Source organism: Rousettus aegyptiacus, unplaced genomic scaffold (genome assembly GCF_014176215.1).
Source record: "Rousettus aegyptiacus isolate mRouAeg1 unplaced genomic scaffold, mRouAeg1.p scaffold_m13_p_1, whole genome shotgun sequence".
NCBI lineage: Eukaryota > Metazoa > Chordata > Mammalia > Chiroptera > Pteropodidae > Rousettus > Rousettus aegyptiacus.
The window spans coordinates 88,180,398-88,188,794 of record NW_023416284.1 but is presented as its reverse complement, the minus strand read 5'-3'; positions in this window follow the sequence as shown (position 1 = coordinate 88,188,794).

Genomic DNA, 8,397 nt, shown 5'->3' with positions numbered 1-8,397 from the left:
TTTAAAAGGCTTTTAAAATTATCTTTTTAATTTTATTAAAATTAAAATCACTCACACATTATTTTAAGAAAGAGGTCTGTCACTCATGACTTTATTATGCCATGAAGGGAGATAGGTAGCTTTCAGTGCTCTTCTGGTTAATAAATAAATTTAGCAAGCATTTATACCTTTAGAAAACAAGTTTATTAAATACTATTACCAGAGCAGTTATCAAGCAAGAAAATCATTTAATAAAGCAGGCACTTTAGAAACTTAACGGGGTTTTTTGTTCGTTTGTTTTTTGATTCTACAGAGCATAATCATAATATCTGTAGTTCAGGAATCTTGAAAGAATCTTGTTACAAATAACATTTGCAAGAACAGTTTTATGATGACAGAAAACCAAACAGGTGGATAATTATGAGCTGCCACAAAACTATGCCCAGAACTGTGATGTTCTTATTGATGCCCTTTGCTGGACACCTTATCAGAACAAGCAGGAGAGAGCTTTGCTCCCTGTGTCTGTCTGATACTCCTTTCACCAGCAGCTGGTTCTCTGTAGGAGAACCAACATTTCCAAGACAAAACATGGAATTCTTGGTTAATGACAGGAGAAATGAGCAGGCTGAGAAGCTTAAAAACTTAACATGTGGAAGGAGAAAATGGAAGAAAATTTTAAATGGGGAGTGTGGAATGTTCTGCTTTGACAACGATATTAATGTTCTCCTTTTGAGCTTAAGCCTTGGTCATTTTTTTTTCCCAACTTCCATGAGTACTCAAAAAAACTATTTTCACTAAGTTCATGGTTCTGCGTATACCCATTAGATGAATTTTATGTTGTTATTCAAGGATCTTACTTTGTAGTTCAGATATACTATATCCTTTGGAATATTTTGTCTCTAAGTATCAATAACTGGGAGAAAGCTACATTCTTGGTTTATCAAGGTTTTTTTTTTTTTTTTTTTTTTTTTGGTAACTCTGACGATGTAATGTACCACAGCTCAGAATTGTTACAATTTCCAGATAAACTGTTCCTTTTACCAGAATATAGTGTCCTTCCTTCTCTAACCTGATATATGCTTTGGGCATTAAAGTATATTTTCTCTAACATTGGTATGATTATGTCAACTTCACCACCTGGCATATCATTTTTAATCTTTCAGTATCATCGTTTTATTAGTTCTTTTGTAAACAGTATGGCTAGATTTTTTTTTTTTCCAGTCTAGAAGCCTGAGTTTTGGTAAATATGAGTTATTCTGTTTACATTTATTATGATAATTGACAGATCAATAAATTTCTATCATTGCTATCTATCATTCTTTTTTTCTGCTTTTTAAAATTATCTTTGTTGGATTGATTAAGCTTTCTTTATTTCATTATTTCTCCTCTCCTGGTTTGAATGTTACATGATCTCTTTCTGTTTACCCATAAAACTTTACATTGATACTTGAATTAACAAATAATAGTTTATCAGTGTCCCTCCATCCTCCCAAACAATACAAGACCTTGGAATGCTTTAACTTAGAACACTACTTCATCTAGGTGATGCTATTAGTCATGGCTTTGTTCCACATTTGTATTGTTTACAGTTTTTTTTGCTGTTAAAACAATGTTGCTAGGAGTATTTCTGCATTCATCTTAGTGTGCATGTGTAAGAGTTTCTCCAGGATGTATACAGGAGTGAATTTGTGGGCTACAGGATGGTGAATTTTCAGCTTTACTAGGTAATGCCAAACTGTTTTTGAAAGAGGTTGTCCCAGTTCACACTCCCGCTAGTGGTGTATGAACTTTCTCCTTGCACTTCATATCAGTGTTGTAAACTTCATTTTTGATAATGTCAGTCTTGTAAATATCAGCCAGTCTTGTTGATGAGTAATAGACTCTCATCATGGTGATAAATTCATTTTGCTGGTTGCTAAGGAAGGTTTGGCCATCTTTATATAGGGTAGCTTTAGGTTCCTATTCAAGTCTTTTCATTTTTCTCTCAGGTTGTCTTTTAGATATTAATCTAGTTCCTTATATCTTCTAGATTCTACTCTTTTGTCAGTTATGTGTATTGCCAATGTCTTTCCCTAGTTTGACATCTCTTTTCACTCTCTTTTTGGTGTCTTGATAATCAGAAGCTCTTAACGTTAATGCTAGAGAATTTATCAATCTCATACCTTTGTACTGAGTGCCTTTTTTTGGTCTTACTGGAGAAATCCTTTATTACCCCATGGTCATGGAGATACTCTACATCATCTTCTGAAAGTTCTATGGTTTTTCCTTCAAATTTTAATGTTTAGTTTATCTGAAAACTATCTTGTGTGTACTTTGTTTTAATATGCTTCCCGTTAATCACTATTATTGTTTTCTATAGAGTTAATGCTTCTTTATCTTTACTCATGTGCTTATCACTTCTTTTTGCCTCCCTTCTTTTTTTCTGGGTTTAATTTCCCTCTTCTTGAGAGGGAAATGGAAGTCAATCTCTTAGCAAAGATTCGTGGTAAACTACCTTTTTTCCTCTGTGAATTTTATTTCATACTCATTCTAGAGCTACAATTTAACAGAATGGAAATTTAGTTTAATGTTTTTCAGAAGTTTGAGAAAACTTCCCTCTTGTTGCTGTTGAGCTGTCTGCTTCTTGGGAGGTAATCTGTTTTCTGTCTATGCTTTTCAGATTTTTCTCTTTGTCTTTATTTTGTTCAGTTTCTGTGTCTAGGGATAGATTTGTCATAATTTGTCCTGTCCAGGACTATGTTTCTTGAATCTATGCATGGTACCTCTTTTCTGTTCTGGAAAATTAACAGTATGTCTTAAAATATTGCTTCTCCCTTTTTTTTCTATTTTTTCTTCTGGAACTTAACATATGTCATATTTTAGAGCTTCGCATTCCATCTTCTAAATCTCTTAACTTTATTTCTATTTTCCATCTCCATATCTCTCTGTGCTGCATTTTGGTTCATTTTCTAAGAGTTCATAAACTCTGTCTGCAATCTGCATGTATTCATTTGTTTAATCAGGTACATAAGACCTTATTTGCATTCATCATATTTTTATATATAGAAGTTCTACTTGATTCTTTGAACCAGATTTTCATGTTTCTTATCTTCCATTTTAGTTCCTTAATCATTTTTAAATAGCTGGTTTTAGTCTCTTTTGTTCTCTGATTGTTCTATAGTTGAAGGTCTTGAGGTTGTACTCCAGTTTGTGTTTTCCAGTGGGAAAGCGAGCCCTTTTTTCATGAGTTTTTAATAACTTATGTTGTGCTTGTCTTCAGCAGGGCTTTCTGAGGGCATTCTATGCAGTGCTCTGCCATGGAACCCCGGTGCAGTACCTGTCCAATACCAATTTTGTGTTTATTTTTTGGCTTGGGGGTTTTCGCCTCACAAATTATATACCTGGCCAGGGATTCTGTTTCTCAGAGGAATTCCCAGGAAAAGTTTCCCTCCTGTCTCCTGTGCCACCGGGTGATTTTCCCCCAACTTCTTTCTTAGAACATACAGTCCTCACCCTCACAGGCACCTCGCTCTATGCCAGTCTCAACTATGGCTGTGACTCTGTTTACTGGTCCAAGACTTCATCTGCTGATCTTTCTAGGTTGATAAACATAATCCCTGGGACCTGAAATCTGGAGCAGAAGAGGTATTGTACTCAAGGAAGTATCACACTCTAGACGATGTCACATTCTAGCCACTGCTTCCTTGACTCTCAGTCATGCAGGATTAAATAGTAAAAACAAAATTCATTGAACATTCAGTGTACTCATCTTTTTTCTTGTGAAACTGCAAAAAACTTCTGGCCAACCACTTAACTCATACTGCCACCGGCAGAAACATGTTATTGTTATTTCTAATGTAGTAGTGAGCTTACAAAATAGTGAAGCTCAGGATGAGTTATGCTCATCATCCATAAATTTGATTCAAGACAAAAATTTCAAAAACTCCAAAACAAATATGTGGTTCCTCTATCAATTTGTCCCAGAAGATAGCATAATAAGGACGATAATGTGATCCTAGTACCGGTTCTAGGCCTTTGAGGAACACATAGCACCCAATAAACCTTGGCGTTCTTAAAAAAAAAAAAAAAAAAAAGATCGCCTTTTTCCTCTAGGTCTCATTGGAGTACAAAGATATGAGGTCATCACTTTTCTAAGAGACGTGGAAGAAAGTATGTAAAATTGGTCCCCAGTCCTATGAGAAACAAGGTGATACTTAAAGGTTGAGTAGAAACAGCACTTACCTTCACTCTCTTACATGGACAGCACCCTGAGGATATAAATTAAGTCACAAGGTCTCAGAGTTTGAAGGGATTCTGTGTGCTCTTTATGCCCTGGACAAATGGGATGGTTTTCCCAAGATCCAAGTCATTGGCTGAGCCAAGATTAAAACAGGAGGCCTTCACATCTCCAAGGCCAGGCACCTTGACTTGTTTGCATTCACTGTTACTTTCGCATAATTCTTAGGGCCACTTGCCCAGTTTCAATTCCTGGTGGCAGTGACTTTAATATCATCATGAGGACAATTAGCTCTTGTGTCTTCTTTGTAATGGGGGTGAGAGAGAAAGGATTTACAAAGATAATCTTCACTCATGAGAGCCCACAGACCCAAGTTAAAGGTAATCTACACAGCAATTTCCTTATTATTTTGTTCTGTGGATTCGAATTCTTTCTTTCCTTCCTTCCTTCCTTCCTTCCTTCCTTCCTTCCTTCCTTCCTTCCTTCCTTCCTTCCTTCCTTCCTTTTCTTCCTTTCCTTCTTTTCCTTCCTTCCTTTCCTTCCTCCCTCCCTCCTGCCTCCCTTAGTTCTCAATCTAAGGGAATTTGTCCCAACTCCATTACCATTTTTACTTGTACAAATCTGTGCCTGACACTTTGAAAGGCCAAAACTCGAAACATCAGAGTTTGGAGTAAGGAAAGGTTTATTGATAGAGAAGGTGCCTACTAAGAAGATGACAGCCCTGGTGGTACCTCAAATCCATCTTACAGAGCTCAGGCTTTTTTTATGTCTAGGGAAGGGGAAATTAAGAGAGGCTGTGTTTATAAAATTCAAGTAGCAAGCAGAATTCTTTTAACAATTAGCATGTCTGTGTGTAAGACTAGTAGAAGCCATTAGCCTAAAAGCCATGGGAACTAAGGAGACTTGAACAAGATAGTCAAAGACAGACTGAGGATTTTACTCTGTTACAACATGGCCAAACAGCAATATTAACTGCTCACTAGATGCCAAGCACTATACCAAGCCAATTAATTGTTGCAGTATTGTGATTTACATCTGAATGACCAAATATATTTTTCTCATATCTGATCTTCATCCACAGTTCCTGGCTCACAGTTCCCCAAATCCTTAGAATTTCATGAATGATAAGAATAATGGGAGCATCTTTTGTTATATTGATCTCTTATCCTCAGTTCCTGAAAATACTTAGAGCCTAAAGGTGAAATGGGTTACTTAAATTTCATAACAAGTCCCTTTCCACAGCTGGGCTTATGTTAACTTTTGGAAAGCACCTAAGGAGGGGGGCCAGTTGCCAAGGAAACGAAGTGGTGAACTCGGGGTGGAACTTTTAGTCCCACCTCGATTTCCAGGGAAGGGAGAGGGACTAGAGGGTGAATCAATTGCTAGTGGCCAATGAGTTAATCAACCATGCATATGTAATAAGGTCTCCCTAAAAACCCAAAAGAAGGAAGTTCTTAGAGCTTCCAGGTTGAACTATAACACTTCCACATACCACTGTGCTGGGCCCCAAACTCATGAGGACAGAAACTTTTTCGTTAAAGTCCACATCCTATGTATCTCTTCATCTGGCTATTGATTTGTATCCTATATAATAAATCAGTAGTCAGTCCAGTGAGTAAATGGGTTCCCTGAGTTCTGTAAGCTGCTCTAAAGAATTAATCTAAACCAGGGTTGCAGGAACCTCCGCTCTATAGCCAGTCCATCAGATTTATAGGTAACAACCTAGACTTGCTACTGGCATCTGAAGTCCAAGACTCATGGGACCTCCACTCTATAGATGGTCAGTCAAAAGCCCAGGTAACAACCTGGACTTACAAGTAGCATCTGAAAAGGAGAGCAGTCTTATAGGACTGAGTCCTTGTGGAATCTGATGCTATCTTTGGGTTAATAGTGTCACAATTGTGTTAAATTGTAGGACACCCAGCTGGTATCCAAAAAATTGGTGGTAGTTTAGGAAAACCATACACCCCTGCCCCACATTGGAATTGGGTTCCAGAACTATATTACATCTGTTAATTTAAACCTCATAATAATTCTATAGAACAGGTACCCCTATGAATCAACAAACTATTAGAATTAGTAATAGTTGAATACAAGGTTAACTTATTAAAATCAACATCGTTTTTCTATACCAACTATAAGTTATAATTAAAACATAATAGCAGTGCAAACCTTATAAATATCAGAGTCTCCTCAAAATGTACACTTTATGAAGAGCAGGTTTTGTTTTCTCACAAAATATTTCAGATTTACGGACAAGTGCTCTAAGTTACCTAATGAAGTTTATCCATATAGATACATGTAGCTACGATTCATTCATTCAAATTGTTGTGCAGTAACATATAATATGAATATATTACACTTTATTCTCCATTCTGTAATTTGAGCTGTACTGAACTATTTTAGATGTTCCATTGTTTATGTGTGTGAACATTTCTCTAGAGGGAGTACTGGGTCAAAGGACAGTATGTTACTAGATATTACCAAATTGTTCTATAGAGAAAATTTCACAATCTCATTAAAGGACATAAAACTAAATCTAAACAGCCAGAGAGATAATATGTTTATGGATAGGATGACAAAGTAAATTTTCTCTAAATTAAATCCTCCTAACCCTCCCCAAATTCAATAAAATTTCAGTCGATGCCAATGTAATTTTAGTTAAAAGAACATCAGTTTTTTCAATTTCATACTCAACCAAAAAAGCCGTACGTGTCCAAAACACGAGTTCAGTGCAGAGGAAGTTAAACAGCCTGAATGTGGTTGAAAGGTCACTGGACTGAGGGACCGAGGACTAGGACCTATAGATTCTACTTCTAGCGATTATAAAGACCAGCTGTGCCAGTTTTCGGCAACCACACAATGAGAGAAACAAAATAAGGCCTATATATCCACAGGTTTATTACAAGTTTCAAAGGAAACTGTATTTTTGAAAAAAAACTTTTTGACTTCTTTAATGTTTGACAAGTGTTACAATGAACACAGGTTGCATATAGTTTGTCTTTTAGAGGGGTTGCAAAGAGAATTTGTGGTAAATTCGTGTAAAAAAATAAATACACTTGTATACAAAACTGGCAGGATACACAAAATTTGATAGCAATTGTATGTGTAGGATGTGATAAGGGCAAGTGCTGAGTGGGGAGACGGACTTCTCACATATACTCTTTGAAATATTTGAATCTTCTTTTAAACTATGAGCATATACTACTTTTATAACAAACATTAGGCAGTATTACTACTAAGTTGGACTACCAAACGATTTCATTTTTTTTTTTTTCTGGTGGTTCTGCTTGTCACAGGGGAGGGCAGAAGAAATCTCAAGTCCTCTGGCTTTTTTTTTTTTTTTTTTTTTTGCCCAGTTAAATTAGGGTAAATATTCACATCACAACGACTCCTGTTACAATTTTGAAATAAAATTCACATATGGTACAAGTGTTTAGAATGTCTTAATTTAAAACATCTGACCTTGCCTACACTTTGGGAGCAGTGCTCATAAAGTCATTTTGTACATTGACTCATACTGGAGGGAATCTGGATTAGGGGTGAAGGTAGATTTCTTCGGGGGTTGGGTTGGGAGGGTGGAAATGTGTTAAACTTGAGAGAGAGCTGGAATCAGAAAGAGTGGTGGTGGTGGTAGTGGTGTGGGAATCATTACAGAGTCATACTTTGCTTTGTAAAGTTAACATGTGGCCTGTGTCTGTGTCCAAAAACAATGGTAATAATAATAAATATTTGAAAGGGTAGTTATACCTGAATACAGCCTCATTTTATTAAACAGTGGAGTCTAGTTCCACTGCCATCAGGCAAGTCCTGAGTGAAAGAAGGAACAGGATTGTGCATTGGTCATAGACATTCCACTGGTTTTAAGTCTTTCCTTAGCCCCAACAGCATTGAAATGCAGAAGTCTGGTTCTGTCATTCACTTTGTCAGGACATTCTCTACAAGAAAGAGAAATGACTTGAAGGGTGTCAGAAAGGAAGAGGTCCTAGGTCCACCCAGGGCTGGTTGAAGAGGCCCTGTAAAGGCAGAAGCCTTTATTTCGAAATAAAAAGTCAGTCAGTACAAGCCCAACAAAGTTCTGGATTTTCCCTTGATGATTATTTTGAAGCTTTGAAAATTTATTTTAGATTCTTATTTTTTCCAAAATCCCGCTGGCTCCCCAGCTTTGGCTGGTGCCCTAGGCACCGCCTAGCCCTCTGGTT